The sequence below is a fragment of the Galeopterus variegatus genome, unplaced genomic scaffold (assembly GCF_000696425.1).
Source record: "Galeopterus variegatus unplaced genomic scaffold, G_variegatus-3.0.2 Scaffold7185, whole genome shotgun sequence".
NCBI classification, from domain to species: Eukaryota; Metazoa; Chordata; class Mammalia; order Dermoptera; family Cynocephalidae; genus Galeopterus; species Galeopterus variegatus.
Genome location: NW_007733296.1, coordinates 33,128 through 40,687, shown reverse-complemented (window position 1 = coordinate 40,687; position 7,560 = coordinate 33,128).

Here is a 7,560-nt window from a genome sequence, read left to right as displayed (position 1 = left end):
CCACCCACACACCCTACCCACACCCCCCCACACAAGCACTCACATGCACTCGCACACTCACACACACACAGACACGCGTGCACACACACTCACACCCACCCACACGCACACACACTTTCTCACACACACACAGACCCTCACACTCACACTCAAACACAACCACACCCACACATTCACACACACACACTCACACAGCCTGACACACACACACACTCTGACACACACTCACCCCCCCACACCCACACCCAACCCACACGTGTGTGTGCGCACTCTTACACCCCCCACACTCACACACACACAGGCCCACACACGCGCACACACACACGCACGCACTCACACCCCCCTCACACACACACGCACACATGCACACAGCCTCACACACTCACACTCACACACACTCACACCCCCACACTCTAACACACACCCCCACATGCTCACACTCTCACACACACACCCAAACAGAAATGCGTGTGCACACACACTCACACACTCAAACACACCCACGGACGCACACACACTCACACACCCATGCGTGCAAGCACACACACCCACAGTCACACCCCTCACACTCACACACCCTCACACACACGTGCGTGCACATGCACACACACGTGCATGCACACACACACAAGTCTCACATGCACACACACACTAACACCCCCCCACACCCGCACACTCACACACACGTGCGTGCGCACCCCACACCTCCACACATGTGTGTGCGTGCACACAAACCACACACGCACCCACACAGGCACACAACACTCACCTACTCACACCCCACACTCACACACACATGTGCACGTGCACACACCCACACACGCACTCTCACACACACTCACACACAAACACACAAATGCACGTACACACACACTCACACACTCTGACACACAGCCACACACCCATACCCACACCCACACACGCGCACAAACTCACACCCCCCACACTCACATACACTCTCACATGCACAGACACATTCTCACACACTCACACACCCACACGCATGCACATGCACACACCCCCTCACACATGCACACACACACATGTGCGCACGCACACTCACACACATAACCACGCCCACACGCCCACACACACCCGCACACACACGCACACACACATGCACATGCGTGCACACCCCCCACACCTACACCCACCCCCCACACCCACACCCATACACACACGTGCCACCCACCCACACACATACCCCCCCACACGTGCGTGCACGCACACACCCACCCACACCCACACAGGCACCCACAGCCACACACATGGGCACACACACACAGCCACACACACACACACACACCCACGCATGCACGCGCACACACACCCCACGTGCACACACACTCACACACATACACATGCACGCACACACTCACAGACACACACTCACACACGCTCTCGCACACACATGCGTGCACACACACTCTCACACAGAACACTTACACATACAACACGCACACACGCACACACAATCACACACTATCAACACACACACTCACACACCCCACGCCCACGTGCACACACACCCGCACACTCACACACATACACAGGCGCACACCCCCACACACACCCCACACACCCCCACACATGCATGCATGCACACACACTCACACACACTCACTCTCACATACACACCCCCCACACCCCACATACATACTCTCACACCCACACCCACACTCACAAACACGTGCATGCACACACCCCGCCCCCCCACACCCACACACACACGCGCGTACACACATACACTCACACACACACTGACACACACACACACACCCCACGCACTCACCCCACACACACTGACACACACACACATACCCACCCACACACACCCTCACACACACACAGCCACACACGCACGCATGCACACTCACAACCACACACACGCACGTGCACACACGCACACACACATACTCACCCACACCCTCTCACACACCCACACAAACCTGTGCACACAGTCACACACACACATGCACACACACGCGTGCGTGCACACACACACTCACGCACACATGCACACATACTCACACACCCACATAAATGTGTGCACACACACGTGCATGCACACACGCACGCACACACTCACACAGACACACACCCACATGCACACACACACGCACACACTCTCACACACACTCACCCCACACACCCACACGCGTGTGCACACACACACGTACACACACTCACACCTATACACACGCACACATGCGTGCACACACACTGATGCCCCCACACGCTCACATCCACACAGTCACACACTCTCACACACACACCCCACACACCCACACACCCACGCCCACCCCACATGCACACACTCACACACACACTCACATACACACACGCACATGAACACACACACACACACACACACCCCAACACGCACACACACAGTCCAGCGCACATCTGCAGAGGGCTTTGCAGCCTGTCACTGCCCTCCACCGTCTCTTTTGGTAGAAAGAAGGCTGTTGCCCCGAGATCCCTGCCCTCCCCTTTCGTCTCCTCTCCCTCTTCTCCCTCCTTCATCTTTGCCTCAGCTTTGGTTTTTTTGTCAAAATATTTCCTTCGGGCCTCACAGGCAACTGCATGGGAGACGGCAAGAAGAGGGAGAGTGGGAGGGTTCCAGAAGCGGAGAGCGAGCTCGAGGGCACTCGCCCGTGCTGCCGGTCCCTGCCCGTGTGGGGGGGGCCTGCAGGACAGCAGCATGCCCATGCCTCGGAAGGGAGACTCTGCCACACCTGACCCTCATTACAGCAAGAATCTGACGAATACTTATTCAACGTCGAGAGCCACTAGACTCAGATTCAGTGACATGAGTTCTGCTCCTGTTTCCGAGCCATGTGGTCCTCCGCAAGGCCTTTAACCTATCCCAATAGAAACAGGGAGAGGACGATTGCTATGGCCCCTAGCAGCTCACGTGTCCTGTGCCTTTAGGGTCGTTGCATCCTGGAAACGGTCACGAATTTGGCCTCCTAATGCCAGATGTTTGCTGTTTGGAAGCTACTGAAGAGAGCCCAGAGTTAAGATGCGTCATTAACTGGGGAAGAGCCCTTGAGCCGCGGCTGCCGTGCCTGCCACAGAGAGCATCAGGGTAAGGGAAATAAGGCTGCCGAGGGCTCAGAGATTGGTTAGGGTTCTGCCAACCCCAGCGAGCAGCACCGTGAGAGATTTGGATGAGGTGCCCACTACTGGCTCGAGACAAAGAAATTCCCCTGTTTCCTTCCCTCAGGCTCTCAGGCCCCTCTGCTCTCTTCCCGGCCCCACACCAACACCCCGCTGCCAGCAAAATGCTGACAAACTCACACCGAGGTATCAATAATCCATGAGACTTAACAGATGAGCCTGCCCGTAATTGTTTACGGTTTTAAGGAGATAGCGTCATTGTTTATCCTCAGCCAGGAGGGTAAAGAAATTAAAGAACTTTTGTTTGGACACCTCTTGGTATATCTTGGTCTTCTATCATTACCACCTCACCCAAAAAACATACCACAAATACGCCAGCCTCTTTTGTCTACACAGAGAGCTAGCCTTCATGGTGAAGTCGAACAGTAGATATTTAATGGACTCTTGATGCCTGAGAGCTCATTCAAATGACTTTGTTTTATTCTATCTAGCATTTCCACATCCTGGAGCCATTCCTAGGACTCAGTAGATGATCAATAGATACTACTGAACTGATAAACACACATCATTGTGTAGTAAGGGTGATGGGAAGATGAGTAAGATACAGTCCCTGCTTTCTAGGAGCAGACACAAACACCCCAAGTGTGAACTTAGCAATAAAAGAGATGCCACATGGCCATAAACAAGCATCTTTTTTTTTTACCAGAGGCAGAAATATAAAAATGAAGGAGCTGCCCCCTGTAATTTGAAAAAAACAATTTCTTTTTTTTAAGCTGGCTGGTATGGGGATCCAAACTCGTGACCTTGAGGTTACAAGGCTGCACTCTAACCCACTGAGTTAACCAGCCAGCACCCCAAAAAGTAGTTTTTTGTAACAAAAAGAAACTATTTTCTTTACAATAAGTAGTAAAGTTAAAGAACTTAAGGAAGGTGGCACTGATTGAAAAATAGAAATAGACTTCTACGGATCGAGTGCATTCACAGGTGCAAGATTTATTCCAGGTTATTACACTGACTACAGACCCACGAGAGATGCACACAGCTCAGCACACATTCTCAGACTCTTGCAGCCTGAGGGGTGAAACACCAAGCACCAGGCTCTCCGCCACCTCCAGTTCTCTTCTGTGACCATTACTGAGCAGAGAGGACAAAGCATAGCTGAGCCAAGAGTTCACGCTAACTACCCTTGCTAACCAGCAAGACGATTTCCCTGCGAAAATAGGAGTAAGAACCAGTTCTTCGATAGTAAATAGAACGCCCTGATAAACAAAGAAGGAAGATGTCAGACACGGGCACTGATTGTATGCCAGACGACGCGGGAGTTGTTATTCTTCTTATGACTGGCAAACTGCATTTAAGACTCTGCAGAGACCAAATGGAGTGATATTTGAAAGCCTGTTGGATGTTCTCTGTACTTAGAAATTGCTCTGTTTGTTTTGAGGTGTTAGGAAAGGCTGTTTTTGAAGATATGATAGTGCTCAAGAGCACCTCACAGCCCTGTGACTTTTAAATCTAGGATTTATTTCTGGACTTGGGCAAATCTATCTCAGTGCCTCCAGCTATCCATCTAAAAATCACAACAATCAAATATGGCAAAAATACTACTGAGAAATAAATACGAATTGCCATTGCAACAACATGTTTCTCACCATCTGGCTCCCGGCTTCGGATGGTTTCTGTTCAGTGGGAAGAGCTTCCTGTCCTTAAGTTATATAAAAAGTGAAATAACCCAAACCCAGAAAACTGGCAGGTACAAAGGTCCTAAACTTCAGTATTTTTTTCCTTTTTCCTTTCCTCTCTCTCTCTCCTTCCTTTAATTTCTCCTTTCCTCCATTTTCAGTTGGATAATAAAACATGTACATAAAACACACACATATTCATAGACATTTGATATATATTTTTGTTTAATTTTGATAAATGAACATCCTAAATCTACCTATACACATAATTTTATTTATATAGGTCTACAGGGCATATTGAACAAAATGAAATACCTACATACATATAGTAATTATTAGTAGATGTGTTAGAAAAATGTTGATATAGTAAACTTCTGTGCCAAGTACTTTGACAATTCTCTGAACAACATTCAGTGAGTCGAGTAACATTTTTCTGCTTTTGTAGCTTCCTACCATGGTTATAATGATTCAAAATGAGTAACACAACAAATGACAAAAACATAAATATCAAGGAATTCATAGATGTAACTTCTTTAGCAATATACAGATTTCATGAAATTCCTCAAATGCACTGTTTTAAAGGTTATCCTAGAGATGTCTATGTACTACATTTTGTCACTCTAACATAACACCATAGCTGTGCCTCCTTTTCTTAAAAAGCTCTACATCTACAGTTTCAATTTAGCATAACTTGAGCTTACCTGATGGAATGATTCCAAGGACAATCAGCCCCAGTATAAAATCTATTAGCGTCATGATGTCAGTTCTAGAAAGATAAATTCTTCCTTCTTAACAACAGAGTATTTCCATCGGAAAAGGGGGTTTTGAAAAGAAAATATAGTGGTTCAAAGTCTGAAGTGGAACCCAGGGGGAAAGCACACACCTGAAGTGGGATAAAATAGTCTGGAGCCGCCTCGCTGCAGCTGACAGTGGTTCCAGTGCACTTCATTGATTTCCAGCCGCCTGTCAGACCGTGTGAGTCTAAAACATATCTCTGGGTCCTAACTCCTGACTTATTAATTTGCTGTCTTGCAAAGAGGTGCGGGGCAACAGAGAAAGGACAGAGCTGGACAACTTCTGAGTGCTCTGCGGTTTTTCTTAGGGTTGGAGACCTGCATAAAGAAGAAAAACTGCACCTTATGACCCCATTGTGGAGGTTAAGGAAGAGTTTCTCATATGCATTGTTTCTCTATTCTCTTTTCATCTTGGACTTGGAGCTTAGGAATAATGACTATGTCCTGTGGCCTCCCCGGCTAATGGTCCCACGTGCGGTGCTGCAGAGCTTCTCTGTGGCTCCCTAGAGCCACCAGGTCTAAGGGGGACTTGATGCAGAAGAAAGTGTGGTGGGAGCCCAGTCCTGTTTTGTTTCACTTATGAGACTTAGAGACTGGTAATGCCATCCTTTCTTTCTTTGATTAGATTTCCTTTAGTTCAGGGCTGTGCACACCCAGAGGGCCCTTAATAAGTGCAGATCTAATGAGGGGCAGGTGTAAAGCTGGGCTAGATCGATGGGAGGCCCAGGTGGGAGCACAGAGTCAGTGGATGCGGGTTCAGTGCCAGAGCAACACACTCCCGGGCAGGGGTGAATTCAACTTTAGTGGCATTGACTTAGTCCAGTTTTAAAATTTCTCAGTGATGTCTCCTTAAAACTCCCCTGTGTGCCATAAACAACTCTGAGACACCCAGACAGTGCTCGGCAGGGAACTGTTGTGCAATGAAAAGAGCCCTGGCCTGGGAGCCAGGAGACCTGAGCCCTCGAGTCCTCTGTCCCTTCCTCTCCATGCTCCTGTCTCCAATGGCCCCTCACGCCACACTGTGCTCAGCTGCCTGTGAGCTCCCAAGGGAGTCTGTGTGCTTTCATCTCTGTGTCTCCACATGCCTATCCCATGCAAATGCTCAAGAGCATTGTTGGACGAAGGGAGGAAAGAAAGGATCACACGTGGATCTCCCATTCATCTGAAATGGGCTCCAGACCTGCTGTGAATTTACAGCCGTGTCAGGCATGACTTAGTCACCACTAATCCAGGCATGTGTCACCTTTATTGTCAATAAATGAAAGAAACCAAAGCTTGCCCTCCTACTGAGCTGGCAGGAAATTCCATCTTGGTCATCATGGGAGCTCCATCCCTTTCCCTAGGGTAACGAAAGTATCTGATCCCCCAAATACAGGGCAGGCCCTGTAGCCTCCAGTCTATCCTGACCACAGCAGATGTGTTCATGGCCAGACTACACAGTCCCTTGGAATCGGCAGCTCTGCTACCCCTGGCCTGGTCTAAGGCCCAGGACTCTGCCAAGACTGGAAGCCTCGGTAACATGATCCCACCTGTCCGATCCTCCACATAACTACTGCCCCAGGACTACACCCCACAGGGTGGCCCGCAGGGTGTGGTCCTGGCCGCTGAAAGGACCAGCCAGCATCTGGCCCCTTCCCAAGTCTTGGGAAGCTCTCTCCTATCTCCCATTACAGCCTCCTTTCTCCTTGAAAAGACACTCACCTCTTCTCCATTTCACCTTAGAAATCTCAAATGATCTTTCCAGTGGGTTTAGACTTTCAGGGAAAGCAGACATTAAAGAAAATAGGAAGAAAAGTCTTTATCTTCTACTGTTGGGGTCTTTACAAGCACAAGGAGCCTAGCTCCCTTCTTAAAAAAATGTAGGAGGAGGGCCGGCCCAGTGGCGCACTGCCACAGTGCGCCGCTTGGGGGCGTGGCGGCGCTCCCGCCGAGGGTTCGGATCCCACATACAGACCGGTTCCCGC